The 21,072-nt window shown below is 40.8% G+C and overlaps 1 protein-coding gene across 2 annotated transcripts in view; it reads left to right on the forward strand.

The window, feature by feature from the left end:
* Positions 1 to 21,072, forward strand: part of fhit (fragile histidine triad diadenosine triphosphatase) — a 369,059-nt gene that overhangs the window by 41,348 nt on the left and 306,639 nt on the right. The window lies entirely within an intron of this gene.

Raw genomic sequence — 21,072 nt, forward strand, 5'->3', positions numbered from 1 at the left:
CTGTAGTAACCGTATTGTTGGTCTGTTAATGTTTTCCATCCTTTCTTGCAATAAAAAAAAAATTCAAAAAAGTTGGGGCGGTGCTCGCTTCGTTCTGGAGCAGGTCTGTTTTTTATAGCAATCTGGTGAAAGTCGTTCGTTCCTTCAGCAGTCAGAATCATTTATTTACTGCATACTGTTTGCAAGCAGGCCAAATTTAAGGTTTTTTGCCAGCCAGTATGGCAAGCTAGCTGTGTAGCTCTGAAGTTATCGGCAGGACCTCGGTTACGTGCCACTAAACTTGTGTGAGTGAACTAGGAGGGAGATGCAAATCATCATCTGTAATAGTCATGTTAGGAAGCCTGTTTGTGCTCGGTCCTGTCCATGTCAGTTGGCTGTAATGACATCTAATTTAAAAGTGATTCTGTCCCAAATGCTGGCTAATACATTACATAATCACACCTATGGCCCCGGAAGGTATCCGTGGTTACAGTGGTCTCTTTGCAACTTGTGTGGATGAATCTCATTTAGGTTAGTGTGCACCTTGCCTTTTTATTACAGCTTCTCTTGCCTCTCTCTCTTCAGTAGTATCTAACCATGCCCATATGTTTAGCTTCGGTTTTATTTGCACAGGCTTTGCTATATCTGCGTTTTTATTGGATGTTTTTTTTAACCAAATAGTCATTTTGTGCACTGTCAAAATGTTGATTATGCAGAAATACAGATTATCTATTCTGATTCTGTAAACACATTTGTGTTGATTTAAATTATATGCCATTAAAAAAAAAAAAGAAATCACCTCCATTGTGTTGGGGTAATGGCTGTACCATCACATTTAAATGTATTTTTATATTTGTCCCTGTACCATACTCACACTGAACCGTGACTCCTAAAACGGGATATGACCCTAACCGATTCCCCTGTGAGCCGTTGCACCCCCAGAGCACGTGCACTGTACCTCACTGCTCCTTGTTTTAACCTGTAGTTATTTAAATAAGTTTCAATGATCTGTAGATGTCTTTGCAGGTGCTGTTTTTGTATTTCTTTACATGATTTGCTTATGCGAGACCGGAAGATGTTTGTTAAATGGCGTCTTGTTATCCGATATGGGGTACGCCAAATGTTTGGCCTTACCCAGAAATGAAATAAAACTAAACATTCACTCAGAGCAGTGCACACAGCGTGGTCACATTCCCCCATTTGTGCACATTGACACCTAGAAGCTGCTGCCCAGGGCAACCACAGTCTGGTCTGCTGGCCACTGAGCAGCAGATGGAGGTCAGAGATCTTGCTCATGGGCACCTCGGTTGAAGTTATGGAGCATAGATGTTCTAGTCACTCCTCAGATGGTCTATGTCAACATAGACCAATCTCTTAAAGGTCCTATGGCATGACAATTTCACTTAATGAGTTTTTTTTACAAGCCCCTGATTCCCCAGTGGCTAGAAATGATGATGGGTGTAAACCGAGCACTGGATATCCTGCTCTGCCTCTGTGAAAATGAAAGCTTAGATGGGCCGATCTGGAATCTTGCTCCTTATTTCTCTACTTCAGACTTAGACTTCTCTTTACTAATCCTTTTGGGATGACTCCCGCAAGTAAATTGCCATCTCTCTCCTCCTCAAAAGCTACAGACTCAAAAATGGCACATGCTAAGGAAAGGTCATTGTGGGACTGACTCTAGTGGCTGTATTTCTGCACCAAGGCTGCACTTTGGGAAAGAGCCTTCAAATAAAGTATTAGGAGACAACTAAGGCCTATACAAAAGAGACTTCAGATTAAGTATTAGGGGACCACTAAGGTCTATATTTAAGACTTCAGATACAGTATTAGGGGACCACTAAGGTCTGTATAAAAGTAACTTCAAATACAGTATTAGGGGACCACTAAGGTCTGTATAAAAGAGACTTCAGATACAGTATTAGGGGACCACTAAGACCTTTATAAAAGCATCAAATTGGACAACATCTCTTAAATGCTACTTCTTTGAAAATATAGTGGTTTGTTGGTCACTGAAAACCGGGGAAATTTCGACATTTCATTCTATATCTTGGAGCTCTTTTAGTCCAGTGGGTTCAAAAGGTGATCACAAACTAGTTCCATGTGTCATACCCCAATATATACCCCATAGTTTTGGATAGTTGTACAATACCATAGAGTGAAATGTCACATTTAATTTGGATTAAGATAAAAACTTGATATTGAAACTGTTATTCAACACCTGAATTACCCATTTTAACAGCGTCGATTTTTTAATGGGGAGATTAACGTTTTTTTAACCTAGCAAACTTTGTAGTTTTTTCACATGTTGTTGAAACAACTAGTAACGTTAGAAAAACTACAACACCCACCGGATCTAGCTAGACCGGAAACAAAACAAAGCAAGCCGATCCACCATGTTAAAAAGGGCATTAAAATTAGAAAAAAAGAATGTGACAAAAAAAAATAAAGGGACATTTAGAAGAGATAAAAATGTGGGATTGATTGCGAGTTAACTATGGCATCAATGCGATATATTTTAATTGTTTGACAGCACTAGTTCTAAGTAATAACAACAACACTGTTGTTGCATCCACATGATACAAGCCTACCGTGATTGCGCGGCACCCTCACCCGTCCGCTGCATAGTTGCTATGAGCCAAGGGGGACGCTAAGGATTAAATAAACATGATAGACTCTTCAGCAGAGGTAATTATTTTCACTGGAGTTTCTGCGTGCAAAATTAATCGGTCGATAATCTTCTGAACATACAGAAGCCACCCTGAGAAATCCAGAGAGAGTTGTGTGGAGCTGATAGTCTTGATTAGCTTTGTATCAACTCATTTGGCAATGAATTTAACAGACATGTATTAATGTCAAAGTTATACACTAAAGCTTGTTTTCTTTCTAAAATGTGCAGGGTCTTTCACATGGGGCAGATTCTTACAAGGACTATACAGATCATGTTTATAGGGAATCAGCTGATTGGAAACTTGTTGCTGATTGCAGAAATTGGATGTGTTAAAACTGACTTGTGTTACAACTATTACCGGTATCCCCTTAAAAAGTTACAGTATTTTCAGAAGTATGAGCCCTGCAGTAGTCTTTTGAGTAAAACTACCTTTAAAAACATCACTACTTCCTTCCTCTGCACTGTGGTTCACATGCTGACCTGATCCTGGGGCTCTTCGTGCAGCGCTTGTTGAATTCCAATCATTTTCTTAGGTTTGCAGTTGTGTTAGGGTTAGTCCGGCTGGAAACCACAGCACAGCGGTATCCAATCCCCAGTTTGTGTTGGCTGGTAACGCCACGCCTCTTGGTTTTTCTTTTTTTGTCAGTTACATCTGGGCCACTAACCCTCCAGATCTGAGTGCTGCTTTCTCTTTATTATTCATCTCATTCGTGTTGCCGTTTAGCCGAGAGGCAGAACGAGGCCCTTCAAAAGCAGCCCGGTGTAACCAACTATTTTGTCAGCACTTAATTGCATTGGTGCATTTGGAGTGCCAGCAAAATGTTTAATTCAAGAAGCTGAACAGGTGTAATTACTGTTAATTTGATGAGTTGTAAGATGATAAACGTTGTTATTGTGGTCATGTACTTCAGAGGAAGTGGGTACATCTGGCCGGGTTGCCAGATATATGTCCAAAAAACGTAAACCCAGCATGCTACAGCTGTAACGTTAGTATAGCGATGAAACAGCAAAAAAAAAAACTAACAAGCTCAATTGAGATAGGTTCCACCCAACCTAAAAGAAAAACAAAAAACGGCATGTTTATAACCAGAGACGTTACAAACCCTGGGTAAATATTCGAGATGTATTTGAAAGATGGAGACAGCTTGGAGCCCAAAAGGACGCAGAGTTGGCTAATTTCCTCCTGAACAGGTAAGCAGAGATGGGGAGTAAAAAAGTGCAAATACTTTGTTACTGTACTGAAGTAGATTTTTAAGATATTTTTACTTTACTAATTATTTTTTTGCTGACTTTTTACATTTTAATATAAATATTGTTACTTTTTACTTCTTATACTTTACAAAATTGGCGCATGCTTGAGACATAAATGTTTGTGTGTGTGTGTGTGTGTGTGTGTGTGTGTGTGTGTGTGTGTATGCGTACTGTACAGTATATTCATGTCTGTAAGGACCCCCTCCAAAACGAGAAGCTAAATCTCGGGAGGTTTTCTTCAAATGTTCAGGGGAAGATTAAAAAAGAGAAACTGGATCTGTGAATTCCGACAGAATCACCTGAATTCATATCTTGCTGCTCAGTCAGAATCTTATTAACCTGGAGTCCCAGTCTCTGTCACAATTATCATATATGGGATGATTTTGGCCTATTTGGAGACATCCATTTAAAAGGTGGGCAATTACATATAAAGAGCCTTTTTTTACTGAAATTTCTTAGCTTGAACTCTGAAAATGTCATTTGCAAGGGTACTTTTACTTTCATCTTTTAGTAAGTAAGTAAGTAAGTAAGTAAACTTTGTTTATATAACACCTTTCCCAGCCATGAGGGTTCACAAAGTGTTTTACAGTAAAACAAATAAAATCAGCAACATATAAAATACTAAACCATATTGCTAGTTAAAGGCTTGTCTATAAAAAATGTGTCTTCTGGTGTCTTTATTTAAATTTCCACAGAAGCCACCACAGAAAAGACATGATCACCTCTGGTTTTAAAACGTGTTCTGGGACAGTTAAAAGGTCTTGGCGTGAAGACCTCAGAGACTGACCAGAAGTGTGTGTGTTCAATAGATCTTGGATGTAAGAGGGAGATTGACCATCCAAGGCTCTATAAGTAGTGATTACAATTTTAAAATGCCTATTGGTAGCCAATGAAAAGCCTTAAGCACAGGAGTAACGTGTGATCTCCTGCTGGTCTACGCCAAACGTCTTGCTGCTGCATTCTGTACAACTGGCAGTTTGTCCACTTTAAGTACATTTCCAAGCCTCTACTTTGCTACATTAACTTGAGTAAGTTAAATCAGTACTTCTACTTTTACCAGAGCATTTCTTTTAACAAATGTAACTGTACTTCTACTTGAGTACGGGAAGTGAGTTCTTTTGCCATCTCTGCAGGTTAGCATTAGCTACAGACTTATTTATCACGGCATTTTATTTCAACATTTGTGTACTCACATTGAGTTAGATACTGTAGCTAGAGTACTTGAGTTGTTTACTCGTAAAAACTATTGTGATTTATTTTAAGCCGAAAGAGGGGGCTGAAAATCGTTAAGGGAGGGCCGTGAGTTTGCAGTGCGTTTAGCGATTGTTGATGTAATTATGAGCCAATAAGGTGTGTTCAGTTGGGTGGAGACGAAGCCGTTCATGTGCGTTGTTTTTTTGCTGTTGGGACACTGTAGTGCTCTAAACAAAGCAAATACTGCAACCCTATTTTCCCTACCTGTAACAAGTAATGTAATTAGTTTTCTTTCTGTAATTCTGCAGAACCAACGTTTATCTTTGGAATTATTGCTATAAACTTTCTATCTGTCCCAAATGATCCTGATCTGTATAGTGCCACAGTGAATGCTGTTTTATGTGCCCTATTGTAAAACAGCTGAGTGAAAATAAGGCTGGTAATGCTTGATTTTACAAGTGTGTTATTTCCTTATCAATGGAAGCTTTTTGGAATGGACTTTGCAATTCAGTACTACTTTTAGGGAAATTAGGGTTGAATTGGGACATTTACATTTTTCTGTTTTTATTTCATTTTAATGTTTAATTTGTTTTATATATGCATCTTTCATGAAGGCAAATTCCACATCATGTGTGGCGATAAACCCTTTTTTGATTATCTTTCTGAAATGACACTGATCTGTAACTACCTAGTAAACTGGGGTGAACCTCTCGGTTGGGAGCTGTGTGTATTTCACACAAATGTGACTGTTGTATGTGACCAAATATGAATGTTTATTTGAACCTCTGTTGGAATGTAACTTAGTAGTTTTATACAAGTCCTGTACTTTTTAGAGGTTGTTCCCTGACTATTTCAAGTTTAAGGAATTTTAATTTAATATTTCTGCATTTGCGTCCAGCTATGCCCTGCTGTGCCACATTCTGCAGCGCCGTGCTATGACATAAACTACCATTTTTTTGTCATTGTTCCATTTTCTTATTACCACTGTTCATCACACCCCCAACCGGCCCTGTCAGACACGCCTACCAAGAGCCTGGGTCTGGCCCAGGTTTCTTCCTAAAAGGGAGTTTTTCCTCACCACTGTTGCATGGTCCTACGGTCGCACCATGTTTGCTCTTGGGAGAATTACTCAAATTGTTGGGGCTTAATAAATTATAGAGTGAGGTCTAGACCTACTCGGTTGTGATTCGATTAAAGAAAAACAAACAAGTCAGAGTGTTTTGTTTATCCTATCCCAGAATAAATCGGTGGTGTAGCTAGACCATACTCCAGCAGCACTGTAGAGTTACGCCAGACTAAGGATCCTAGATAGTGTAGAAGCTCCTCCTGGTCATTTTCTGGTCCTTGTTCCATTATCTTTATTGTGACTGTTCCTGCCACTGTTCATCACACCCCCAACCGGCACCATCAGACACCGCCTGCCAAGAGCCTGGGTCTGTCCCAGGTTTATTCCTGAAAGGAATGTTTCCTCGCCCCAGTTGCACTATGCTTGGTCTTTGGGGAATTACTGGAATTGTTGAGGCTTGGTAAATTGTAGTGTGGTCTAGACCTATCTGTAAAATGTCCTGAGATAACTGTTATGATTTATACAACAAATACAATTGAATTGAACTGGTCTACTGTTCAATACTGCTGTTTACGTTGTACCTGACCCCAACAGGGAGAAGGGGCTGTTACCCAGGAGATTTGATTTAATGAATCTCCTACCTCCTTTCTTGCAGTGCCTTCTATAAATAACCTTTAGGCAGGCTAGTGTGTCGCCCATGGTATGTTCAGCTGAACAAGCCACTCTTTGCGGGGCCTGGTGGTCCTGTTTGGTGCTGTTTCCAACCCAGGCAGTGATTTCCATTCCAGGCCCGTTAAGATGCTCTTAGTTATGCAGCAGTAGAAATTCCCCAGTATTTGAAGGGATATCCAGACTGAGGTGAAACCGTTTTGGTTAGGCCACAAGTAACAGTACTGAATTGTCTCACCAAATGGACCCAGTTCTTTCCTTTACAATGCATTTTGATGTGTGATAGTCCGGCCATTCTTTGTATATTTAGTGGGGTGTTTTACCACAAAAAAGACAAGTAGTGCAGCAGACATTTCTGCCTTGTCTTTCTCACTGCTGAGTCAATATGCAGCGTCCAGGTCAGACCCTCGGGGATAGGGGCACTGAGGTACTTGAAGCTGTCCACCCTCTTCTGAGGACCTGTTGATATCAACCCTCTGAGAGCCACATAGAACCATTTTGGTGGGGACATGAAATCTTTAGAGAGGAATAACACGTCAACAGTATAGGCCATATAAAATTGTGTTATACATCCCCTGAAAGGTTTGAACCTGAATATTATCTAAAAATTCAGCTTAGTGCTGTGTTTTTTTTTTCTAGTCAAAAATTTGCAATAAAACAAGGTGTTTTAGAGGGGCGGCTGTGGCTCAGTGGTAGAGCGGTTGCCTGCCAATCGGAAGGTTGGTGGTTCGATCCCCGCCCCTGCAGTCATTATCGAAGTGTCCTTGGGCAAGACACTGAACCCCGAGTTACCCCCGGTGCTGCGCATCGGAGTGTGAATGTGTGTGAATCTGATGAGCAGGTGGCACCTTGTACGGCAGCCCCGGCCACAGTGTATGAATGTCTGCGAATGGTGAATGTTCCCTGTAGATGTAAAAGCGCATTTTGGCTAAGCGCCTAAAATGTGAAAAGTTTAGACTATATAAGGGTTTAAAACATTATGATGGTGATCCACGTTCTTCATAATGGCTTATAAGTTGTTATGGAAAATGTGGGTTTTGTGTGTATTGTCCCTTGCCGAAGCATTATGGAACCAACGCTCCAAACAGATGCAGGATATGAGGCAGCTCCGGCTTAATACTGCAGAAGAGCTTCACCATGTTTAACCCAACATGATACCAGTGATGAACCAGTATTATTACAGCCGAGTGCCATCTGCACCACAGGCACAATGAGACACAATGAGACAATCCAGTACTGTTTTACTACTTGTGGTCAAAGACCTAAAGATTATAAAGTTAAAGCAACACTATGTAACTTTTAGTGAAAGCCGTAGTTCCAATGAGTTGTGTAGGGGGATCAAAGTGGCGGTTAGCGCTGGCTGTAATTCTAATGATACAACCTGTAGGGGGACCGAAGGGGGGGAAGTTGCACAGTTTTGCTTTAAGTAAAAAACTAAACAAAAAAAACGCGATTGTATTGTGACTGAGCGCATGGCTGCCGTTACGGTAGCGATGCGCCATCTATTTTAGCTCTCAAAGACGGACCTTAAATGTTGCCTATATATGTTTAATGTGTCCATATGTTTTTTAATTATCACAGTGTTTAAAATCATGTGTTAACTAGCCATGTATTAAATTCCCCACAGTAATCTCTGAGCTTTTTTTATACACAGATGACATTCTATACTATGGAGATTTACATGCTATTGCTACCTTCATCGATACATAATTCTGTTTACAACCATGCCATTTACTTGACAAACATTACTGTTAATTATAATCACACACCAAATATGTCTTTTGTTACCCATGTTGTGGTAACTGTGTGTGCAGGCAGGCAGACAGACAGATTCTAAAATTATGGGAAAGTTTTTATGACTCTCCAGTCAATTACCTTATTTTCTTGGCAGTGTGTCTTCTTCCCAAGAGTTTAATTGTTTTGTTATTTGGCCTTTGTGGCCGTATTCGGGAGAGAAATAAAAAACCCATCTTTTCAACTACATCTAACTTATTTCTGACAGGTGTTTTACACTTGCTCATAACTACGCAGAAACATCTACCAACAACATGTCTGTTGATGACTTTCTGTGAGCTGATGACAAGACCACTGACACACTTATTTAGTTACATATGGAAACCTTTGCCTTCATGAGCACAAGTAAAAAGGATATTAGATTTCACAGGAAAAGCAAAAGGAAAACTTGCACGGAGATTGCGTTTCCAACACGTGTTTACATTCCAAAGAAAGCCTTTGTGTCAGAAAGCACTCTGCTGAAGACTAAGAGCCTTCTATAGACATTCTTGCAGTCATTGTTTGGTAATGGTTGAATTGTCTGTCAGTTTTTAATTCAGAGTTTTAATGAAATGGAAAAGTTTTACATCTGCCAATGGGGAATTGTTATCCTACCACTCACTCCGCAAAACCCTAACTGCATGGCAGGTAATTACTACATTCAGAGTGCCATTTTGTCAAATGGATTTCTAAAGACAGGGCTCTTACCATCTGCTTGTCATTATAAACTGCTTAAAGGCCCTGGTTATGAAAAAAAGGTTTATGTAAAACTTCAATACATCTTACAGATATTAAAGTGTACTATTGAAACAACCATTTCCGAGTTAAAATGAACTGGAATGCATGGTAGCTGCACTTAATGCTGGGTAGGAAGCTTTTTTTCTGCAACAGAAATTTGAGTGTTCCGTATCAAGGATGGAGAGAACCCTTCAAACTTAACCTTGCACTTTTAACAAACATTCAGCATGTATCTCAGTTCAAGAGTCGAGAGAGAATTTCCTCAGCTGTAGTGTTTACGTCATTGTTGGCTACATTGTGATTCCTGACAAGGTTCAACCTCTTTGATAGAAGCATGGTATTATGAAATTAAACCTGGAAGGGGCGGGTCAATGAAACGTTTGTTTGTGATGCCCTGTTGTTTTCTTAAAGGTGCCCTGCCACATGCTTTCATGACTTTGAGGTAATGTCTGCAGTCTAACCAAGGACTCTGTAACTTGGTTACCTTGGTTACCTTGTTTCAAGCCATTCTAGTGTGGTATATAAAGCCTGCAGGAAGACTCCACCCTTTTGGGCCAGTTGTCATTCATATACTCTGATTGGCTTACAACTAGCCAATGGGCGCCTGGCTATCAGCATCATTTACCCAGCTCATGAATAGTAATGAGCTCAGGCAACACAACATCAGACTGACCAGCTGTTGTGATTGGCCTGATTTCTCCTCTTATTTCTTTTCAGTGACTATAGCTGACAGAGGAGGTAGCAGCTCATCTTCACATTCACCACATAAACACAAATAAGGACCTAACAGATTTCTAAACATGCAAATAAAAACATTATTGTGTGGGGCAGGGCACCTTTTAAAGCACCCAATAAAGCACAAGTAGACTTTACACTGAGGAAATTAAGTATTTGAACACCCTGCCATTTTGCAAGTTCCCCCTCTTAGAAATCATAGAGGGGTCTGAAATTGTAATCGTAGGTGCATGTCCACTGTAAGAGAATCCAAAAAAAATAAAATTCAATAACCACAATGTATAATTTTTTTAACCATTTATATGTATGATACAGCTGCAAAAAAGTATTTGTTTGCACCTGAGAAAATCTGTGTTAATATTTGGTACAGTAGCCTTTGTTTGCAATCACAGAGGTCAAACGTTTCCTGTAGTTTTTCACCAGGTTTGCACACACTGCAGAAGGGATTTTGGCCCACTCCTCCACACAGATCTTCTCTAGATCAGTCAGGTTTCTGGGCTGTCGCTGAGAAACACGGAGTTTGAGCTCACTCCAAAGATTCCCTATTGGGTTTAGGTCTGGAGACTGGCTAGGCCACACCAGTACCTTGATATGCTTCTTCCACAGCCACTCCTTGGTTATCCTGGCTGTGTGCTTCGGGTCATTGTCATGTTGGAAGACCCCGCCTCGACCCATCTTCAATGCTCTAACTGAGGAAAGAAGGTTGTTCCCCAAAATCTCGGAATACAAGGCCCCGGTCATCCTCTCCTTAATACAGTGCAGTCACCCTGTCCCATGTGCAGAAAAACACCCCCTAAGCATGATGCTACCACCCCTATGCTTCACAGTAGGGATGGTGTTCTTGGGATGGTACTCATCATTCTTCTTCCTCCAAACACGGTCTGACCACATGACTTCCTCCCATGACTCCTCTGGTCATCGAAATGGTCATTGGCAAACTTCAGACGGGCCTCGAAATGTTTAAGCAGGGGAACCTTCCGTGCCATGCATGATTTCAAACTATGACATCTTATTGTATAACTAACAGTAACCTTGGAAACGGTTGTCCCAGCTCTTTTCAGGTCCTTGATCAGCTCCTGCTGTGTAGTTCTGGGCTGATTTCTCACCTTTCTTAGGATCCTTGAGACGCCACAAGGTGAGATCTTGCATGGAGCCCCAGTCCAAGGGAGATTGACAGTAATGTTTAGCTTCTTCCATTTTCTAATGATTGCTCCAACAGTAGACCTTTTTTCACCAAGCTGCTTGACAACTTCCCTGTAACCCTTTTCCAGCCTTGTGGAGGTGTACAATTTTGTCTCTAGTGTCTTTGACAGCTCTTTGGTCTTGGCCATGTTAGTAGTTGGGTTCTTACAGATTGTATGGGGTGGACAGGTGTCTTTATGCAGCTAACGACCTCAAACAGTTGCATCTAATTTAGGATAATAAATGGAATGGAGGTGGACATTTTGAAGGCAGACTAACAGCTGTTTGTGGGTCAGAATTCTAGCTGATAGACAGGTGTTCAAATACTTTTTTGCAGCTGTGTCATACAAATAAATAGTTAAAACATCATACATTTTTATTTCTGGATTTTTTTTTTTTAGATTATGTCTCTCACAGTGGAAATGCACCTACAATGACAATTTCAGACCCCTCCATGATTTCTAAGTCGGAGAACCTGAAAAATAGCAGGATGTTCAAATACTTGTTTTCCTCACTGTATATTTCAAAATTACAGCCTGCACTTGAAGGCAGCTTCATTTCACAGGAGAGAGAGAGTGTTAAATAGCAAGTGTTTTGGTATTGCAGGAAACATTGAGCTATCACACAAACACCCGGGCAGTTCTGTGCTTGATTTGTTTTTTTTCCCCTAATGTTTTAAAACTTTCTCAAGGCAGCGATAGAGGCAGTGATATTTAATGTTTCCTGTACGGGACTCTCTCACCTCCTCAAACCATAGATCAAAACACACTGACATATGTCTGATCTGAACAAGATATGGTTTGAGGGGGGTTGCTTGTAAACAATCCTGGAAATAAACAGTCAATATAGACTAAGGCAAAACTAATGTTGGGACTGCTAGCTGTTGTTTTGCCTAGGATTTTACAACAAAAATTGGTTGTGCTTGTACATATGAATATTACAGAAGCTGCTGCTAGACCGGTTGAGGATTTGGGCCTACCGGCCGTGTCCTCCGCTAGTGAGGTAATCATTATAGTGTTGATTTTTGCACTGATCTGTACCAAATAAAGACTTCTCTTTAGTCTGTAGGATAGTAATTGTAAGCTGGGACATATCTGCAGCACCACAACACTTCATTCAGAATGCTTTGACACATATTTTGCCTTTAACAAATAACAAGTCTTTGAGCTTGCTAAACTGTGTCATAGAAATGGTGTTCATGCTTTAGTTGCCACAAGTTGATATTGTAATATTTATGATCAAGAATGGGCTCAATGGTGGCTAGTGTTTTGCCTTACGCTGTTTCTTAGCTCTAAGAAACCTGTCTAAAACCTGTCATAAGTGTTCAGATGGGTTGACATGGTGACTGTGAAGGCAATATCATATTACTTACATAATGTTTATGACCAACATAAAAGAAAGCTTATTTTAAAAGATTTCAGCTAAACCTCTTGCATTGACTTTTTGTTTGTGTAGCCGCACCAGTGGAGGACTTGGTGGATGCAAACACAACGTCCCTCTTTCATTCCTTCAACCAGCTTCTTGAAAAGGTTGACATAGCGATAATTGCTCATATCCAAAAACCTGTTGATATCCAAGTCTTTGATAATGGCTAAAAAGTGAAAGTAGGTGTAGTAAAAGTAGCTGTGTTTCTCCTCATTGGCTCTGCAGCCCTGCAAACTGTTGGCTTGTTTGTGTACAGTAACCATAGCGATGTTGAGAGCTGACCATAAGGCGAAAACAGCCGTGAACTGTCCAAACCGGAAGTAAAAGCCTGACTGAGACGGATATACTAAATGTGAAGTATACATGTCAAAGAATTCCTCTAAAACCTGAGTAATACCAGAATATCACGCGCCTTAATCAGTAAATGCTATATTCGGGAAAAGGCATCATTGGGAATATCCTAACGGAATATTTTTATATGACCTGTATCAAATTATATTGGCTTATTCTGAATAATAGTGGAATTTAAGTGTGCATGTAAAAGTGCTTATAGTTGAATACATTCATCAGCTAGTATGAGGGTGGTAGCCTCACTGATCTGCAGTGTGTGCTTCTATATGTTACTCTCAATTACTTTTTAACGAGAGCTGCCTGGGATGATGATGCGGCCATCTCCTGTCAGATTTCCATCTGTTTTCATGTTCACCCATTGAACTTATTTTCTCGGCTGGTGGCTCCATCACCATCTGTTCATCCAGGCAGAGGCGTTTTTAAGTTTGTTTGCGTAGAAAAAAAGCTGGCAACAGAGCGGCCTCGGAGGAAGGTCCAGCCTACACCATCCTGTTGTTGTATAGAGAACTCATTAAGGAACTACATTTACCACACAGAATGAGGAATCAAAAATGTAGGCGTTGCAGGTCAGTTTGATATTGAATTTATAGCTGTAGTCTTGTTTTGGCTTCGAATCAGCACTGCAATCGCCATAGATTTCTGTTCTCACTTGCCTTTTATTTCTCTCACCATGTTTCTATTCCATATGCAATCATTCAACACCAGTCATTTTACTTTGAATGTTTGGGAAAAAGTCACATGAATTGTCTCTATTTTATTAGGTTGTGTGTTCCCCCACTCATAAAAAAGTCCAGCTGATATATGAACTCAATTTACTTCAACTTGATAAAGACTCTATTGAGGTAAATTTGTGAAACAGGACTGCTTTGGCGTTGTGACACGCCACTCTGATCAAACCTTTGTAGTCTGGCATTGTTAGACCTTCCTCCACAGCGCTACCCAGGAGGGTCTGGCTAGTCCACACAGGATTCTGGGATGGGAGAAAAACATGCTCTGTTTTTTTTTTGCCTTTCTTTAAACAAATCACAATTGTCTTGGGCCGGACAGAGCCATAGTGCCTCTGCAAAATAGCCTCAAGAAGTAACTGGTTTTGGTGGAACATGTACGTTCAAAACTAGTTTTAGCTGTCTGGATTTATGGTACCCTACAGAGATCTGAAGCGCAGTTAACCATAGTCCTCATAAATCCACCAGAGGTTAGAACGCCAACACAGAGAATGAGGAAGGTGACGGACATCTGGCAGCAAAGCATGCAGACATTTAGCTTAATTTCCAGCGGCACCAAAACAATACCTGAAGTAGAACGTGGTGGATATAGACAAATTGCTCTGAAACAAACACTGTGACCGATCAATCAATCACCTGCTAAGCTTATCCAGACAGATCCCATTAAAGACACATCTCTTGTTATTGTTAATGCAGTGACTGATGACGGTTTAAACTATCTCCTCACTCATTAAATATGAGGCCGTAGCTGTGAGCTGTATCATGTAGCCTATTAGAACTTTTAATTTACCCTGAGGCTAATTAAGTAATATAATTTTTCATGAAAATGTAATAAAGTCTTAGAATGTTTTTTGTAAAAGTACAGGTCCATTACTATTGACTACATAATAATAATGGACAGAGCATCCGGTTTGGCAAAGTGCTTCAAATGAGGAAATGCCTTAAACCTGCATTCTACCTGATCTCCAGCAGGGGGAGACTCCTTAGACCTACATTCTAACTGATCTCCAGCAGGGGGAGACTCCTTAAACCTGCATTCTATCTGATCTCCAGCAGGGGGTGACTCCTTAGACCTACATTCTAACTGATCTCCAGCATGGGGAGACTCCTTAGACCTGCATTCTAACTGATCTCCAGCATGGGGAGACTCCTTAGACCTGCATTCTAACTGATCTCCAGTAGGGGGAGACTCCTTAAACCTGCATTCTATCTGATCTCCAGCAGGGGGAGACGCCTTAGACCTGCATTCTAACTGATCTCCAGCGGGGGGAGACTTGATTTATTACCTCAGTAAACATTTTCATAATGATTTAATGGTTTTAATGATTTCAGTCGCTAGTTTTATTTCTTCTGCAACACAAAATGATGTTCAATGAGTGAGTGAGAATGTTTTGCCCAAGACATGGTCTGGTCATTTGGAAACTCTTTGGAAAGTGGCCTTAGTATACTATTGAATGTGAGAGAATGTAGTCCGTCTATGTTCGTCCTGTGATAGGCTTGCAACCTGTCCAGGGTAAATTTAGCCTCTCCCCCAATGTCAACTGGGGTAAGCACTAGGCTCGTTCGAGATGAGCCAGATCTGCGCAGAATGGATCACCGGCGATCGGCGCCCGTTGCATGCCGGTTAGATTTCTGTCCGACTTGATCCCGACTTGCTCTGACGTCATGCACACGTGGGCAACGGACATCTCACGAGAGCAAGGCGGCCGCAGTTCTGAGACGCAGGCGGGGCAGTTGCTTTTCACCAACTGCAAGAGCCAGGCGGACCCAGGCGGACCCAGAGCATGCTGGGAAACGCCGGCTTCTCAGCTGATTTAAAACCTGATTGGTTTAAACCACGATGATGATTTAAATAAACTTTTATTGTTTTTGAATCGGAGGGATTTTAATTGCTAATTGTCTGACTTAAAGACTTATTCTGTACAGAACACGTGTTGTGTGGCTGATAGTTACGTTTAGAAGTCAGAGAAACTAAATCTGTTCAGATCTCGGATCATCTACAGTGTGTTGTTCTTTAAAATCAGCAACAGATCGCATGTAGAGCACTTTGCCAGCTACTCTTTCATAATCAAAACAACTGGAGACAGTGTACATGCTGATATGTAGGTCTGATTATATTTTATTAAATCGGGATCGCACCACAGTGTTTTGGTCACTTCCTGTCCAGCCTGAAGGCGGCTGGAATCGGATGGAAACTGTCCAACTTTCCCGCAGCTTTCTGTCCCCGCCCCCGCTGCTGCCGCCTGCTCTCGTCCACTTTACAGGCGAGGCGCAGTTCATCTCGAACGAGCCTACTTACTCAGAAGAATATTTCTCCATGAGATTTTGTTTTGGATGAACCCCCAGGATCTACTATGAACAATGATACTTTGGTTTCCAAATGCAGCGCTTGTATTACAGTTATCCCTTTGTTGTCTACGGTTTACTATAGGGCTGCAACTAACTATTATTTTCGTTTTCTTTTAATCTGTTGATATTCTTTCTCGATTATTGGATTTGTTTTGTCGTCAGAAAATGCTAAAAATGTGGATTGGTGTTTCCCAAAGCCTGAGATGATGCTCTTGAACGTCTTGTTTGGTCTACAACTCAAAGATATTCAGTTCACTGCCACAAAGGAGGGACACAACTAGAAAATATCAATATTTAACAAGCTGACATCTGAGAATTTTTATTATTTGAAAAAATGACTTACGAATGAAGTGTGCAAGAATGAAGTGTATCTGAATGTTGGAGTGTCTGTTTCAGAAAGTAACCAATAAATGCTCAGGTTCTCCTATCAGAAAGGAAGTTATTTTACAATAACTTAATTTGAAGCATTTTAATTCATTCATCAATCGTTCCAGTTTGATTCTATGGGTGAAAATGAAAGGAGTGACTAGGTAAAAATCATTTCCAGTGGAACACAGCGTAGTGTTAGATAAATAACCAAAAAATACAATATATTCTGATTATACTGGATGTATGATTACATTTGCCCCAAAATGTAACTTTTGAGCACAAAATTGATGAATATGCACTGTAACTGGTACGGTCACCATTGCTGCATAATTTCAACCAAAGCCCACTGATTAGATTTTCTTAGCGAGAGAGCATCCTCCATCCTTGTAGTATTGTCAAGGACATACCTGTGCATCACTTCAGTTAAACCAGAAGAATATGTGGCTTGATACTAAAGAGAAGCTTTGGCCTCAGGAAGATTTATTGCAAGGGGGTATGGAGAAATCCGTCAAACCTAAACTCCGATAGAAATCTTCAAGCACATTCCACAGTTATAGCTGAAAACATTTCAGTGTGCTGCTTTAGGCATAATTTTTTATGTTTCATTTGTCTCAAATTCATGCATTAAATAAGTCATTGGTGTGCTAATGTATTTTTTTTTAATCCTACTGAGTTGGATGCAAGACACTGTTGGCAGCTGGGATTAGGCCATATTAGGTTAGTTATTTAAATGAAGGTTTATTCTTATTAAGTGTTTAGGGTCCATTTAATATCGAAATAATTGGTCCCAGGTGCTTGAGCCATGGACATGGGAAGGCAATCCCTCAGACTAGAAGGCCTTTGTATTGTATACAGTACGAGCAGCTCTGGTCGCCAGTAATGGTACGAATCATGCACAGTGCCGATTGCATTACTGCACAGAAATCCGATTGGGATTGTTGTTGTTATTAAAGAAGGCGAATGAATGCAAGTATGAATATTTTCATGGCATGCAATCTAATTTACTCATCCCAAATCAGATTAGATGACACACAATAACAGCAATACATACAGTATGACGTGGCTTTCTGTAGCTCTTAGTATTTGTGTTGTTAAAAAAAATATATATATATATATATACAGTATAAAGTGGTGCTCATAAGTTTATGAACCCATGCTGAAGTTGACTTAAAAGAGGGGAAAAAAACATCTTTTGGAAATCGATCTTAATGCCTTAATGAAAAATCCACCCTTTAAGGACACCACTTTTTGTTGTAAATGAATAGTGTATTGTGAATACATAAATATTCTTCTTTAAAGTACAGGAGGCATGAGTCTACCCACCCCTATGTTAAATTCCCATAAACCTATGAGCACCACTGTATTTAGAGTATGGATAAATGGATGAATAAATGTTAAAAAAAAAAAGAAGCTATATTTAAATATTAATTTTAACTCAAAGATGATCTATATTGTCCTCGTGTAGAGACAGGCTTCATCAGTAGACAATTTTGTTTTAGTTTTTTAAAACAAGTGCATCACATTAGACCAACATACAGTTTTAGTTATCAGTTGCCAGATTGAGCACTATCTGGTCTATCATTTCTTCAAATACTTCAATTCTTACGCTTTGGCTACATTGAATGGTCTGCATGATGTGTGCAGACTGGAGCGTATGTGCTGCAGAATGTATCTTTTTACCGGCTACACCTGCTGCGCACACACGGCGTAGGATGCTGTGAGTCACAGGCGAGACGCTGAGCTTTTGCTTTAGGACTGTTGTTTTTTCTTTCTGTTTTTTTTGGAGCTGGCATAGCACTGTGAAACGTCAATCTACTGGCAACTGTTATCAGAGGAGGAAAACAAGAACTAGAGTCTCAAAATGAAACTTCCAATAGCTTTATCTTCATTAAGTCGTTTACTTTATATCGGTAATTTAAAAGAAATATAGACACATTTCTGTGTAAACGGGTGCACACACCTCGCTTAAAGTGCCCATATTATGAAAAGAAAATGGGGGGCAGAGAGGATGAGGGTTAAAGGATTAGAATTTACGTAAATCAGTGGTTCTCATTCTTTAGAATTTCAGTGGTCTTAGTTGATCCCTCAACCTTAATTTAACTTTTGGTCCCTGGTCCCTACAGACAGACTCAGACTCAGGGGTAAGGAGGAACACTGTGACGGGGACAGTAACGGGTAACATGACGGTGACAGAGACAGCACAGTGACAAGGACAGAGATGAGCACGATGACAATGACTGGGACGGCGAGGGGGAATCTCCGCCGAGCAGGGCCGGGTAGGCGAAGGGTCGGCTGGGCTGGAGGCAGGTGACAAGTTCATTTTTCAAGGTCACTGGGGTGGTCTTAGGGCGGCAGGATGCCAGGCAGGGTTCAGGGAGGCTGGACGCTAGCCCGGGTAGCGGAGGGCTGTGCATCAGCTGGGGTTCAGGGGAGCTGGACACATGCTCAGGAACACGGAAGCTGGACACCAGCTGGGGGTCAGGGAAGCTGGACATCAGGGGGGATCAGGGAAGCTGGGAATCTCATCATTAGAGGTCCCCAGGAAATCGTCACCATAACAGAAACCATGTAAACCTATTCTTGTACAACCTCAACATATAATTATGAACCTGGTAATGAGCATAATATTGGCGCTTTAAAAATAGAAGATTCTCCTTTTTTTGAGCTTGTAGAGCAGATCTCCACCGAGCATGCGCTGTAGTACGAGCTGCTCTTGGATACCAGTGTAGCCAGTTTCATACATTATAGTGGAAGTGTAGTTTTGGAATATGCTCTTGGCGTACGTTTTGCACACAATGTGCCAGCTTGTTAGAACAAGACATATTACAAGACATTCTTAGTGTAGAACATAAAACTAACAAACCAAAAATCTGAAATGACAGTATGAGACAGTTATTTTGTATTTTTATTTGAGAATATCCTCAAATCTGCGTCACAGAAATGTTTTTTTTCCCCCCTTTTTTATTCCTGTACCTTCTCCATCAAGCCTTTAGCCACCTGGGAACGACAAGAAACGCACAGCTATTGGTGTGCCATTGGGGTAAATGGGATGCACTCATGCAGTAAGTGATGTTGTATGAAGGCGTGTGTGTGTGTGTGTGTGTGTGTGTGTGTGTGTGTGTGTGTGTGTGTGTGTGTGTGTGTGTGTGTGTGTGTGTGTGTGTGTGTGTGTGTGTGTGTGTGTGTGTGTGTGTGTGTGTGTGTGTGTGTGTGTGTGTGTGTGTGTGTGAGAAAGCTCTTCTTGTGAAGCTAACAAAGAAAACGGGGGGTGGCAGTGGTAGCAGAGAGGTGTAATATTTGCTTTCTGCATTGGATCCGATGAGACATTAGATCTAAGGTGAATTTCTCAGTGATTTCATATGCCTTACATGTTGCCTGCATATTTAATGGGGGTAGGACTTTCAGATCTTGCCATGTTTCATCTATCCATTATCCGTACTACGGGATCCTAGCTGACATTGGTCGAGAGTCGGGGTACACCTAGGCCAGCTTGTGAGTCAATCACGGGGCTGACACGGAGGGACGGACAACCGCTCGCTGTCGCACCAACTGGGAACATGGAGTCACCATTACCTAATTGGACTCCCGGTGCTCTGGAGAAAACCCACGCAGGCACGGAGAAGACATGCAAACTCATTATTCCACAGTGCTCTGTGGTGTCTCTGTGGGACCCACGAACAAATCAGATCTATCAGAATTGATACTAAAAATGCTGGATTCCAACACAGATAATTTGGTATGGAAAGGCCTTTCAAAGACAACATTGTGTGATAGCCAGTCAACATTAATCCTTCATGCGGTCTCTAAATTAAAAAACAACAACAACAACCCTGTGTTAAGTTCTCCAGCCTTATGTACATCACTGTTTCCTGCAGCAATCTTGTAATGAATTCTTGTGCATTCTGTAGCTAACATTTCTCGTGTCAGTTCGGCTCGAATCTCACTCTGTCATTCCCACATGAATGTATTCTATTCTAAATGTTCCATTTGATGAAGTGCTTTAACCCATCCATGCACCGGTGCCTAAATGAACATAGGAGCATATCTAAAATATTAAAAACAGATGCCGCCTCATGGGTAGGCTTTACTTTCAACATGAAAACAAACTGTTTGTTGGATACCTAGACCAAGTTCTTCAGATTCAGAAAGTTATTACTTATATTAACAAAAAGCAACCCTAAATGCTACTTTCAGATTTTTTTTATATGCGTAGTATTGTCCCTAATCCTCCTTTAGACCTGGGGCCTGTTGCACAAAACCAACACAAGGGAATAAGCCGGGATATTCAAGTTATCCTGGTTGAATTTAGCTTTGACTTGGTTGCACGGAACCAGGTTGAATTACACCCAGCCAAGTGACCATGGAGAGTTATTCTTTGCAGCTAGCCTGGTCCAGAGCAGGCTAACAGCCAAGCTCCTGGCGTCTCATGTGTTAAATCTGCTGCCTCTCTGATCCGTTTCCTTAATGTGTTCTACTTTAATTTTATTAACATGCATTATTTGTCACTATTGTTGTTGCGAGTTTGATTTAAACCTACTATAGCAGTTGTTTAGATGGTTAGAAATGGTTGCACTAGCACCCAGTAGCGGAGTGAC

Source organism: Etheostoma cragini, chromosome 4 (genome assembly GCF_013103735.1).
Source record: "Etheostoma cragini isolate CJK2018 chromosome 4, CSU_Ecrag_1.0, whole genome shotgun sequence".
NCBI lineage: Eukaryota > Metazoa > Chordata > Actinopteri > Perciformes > Percidae > Etheostoma > Etheostoma cragini.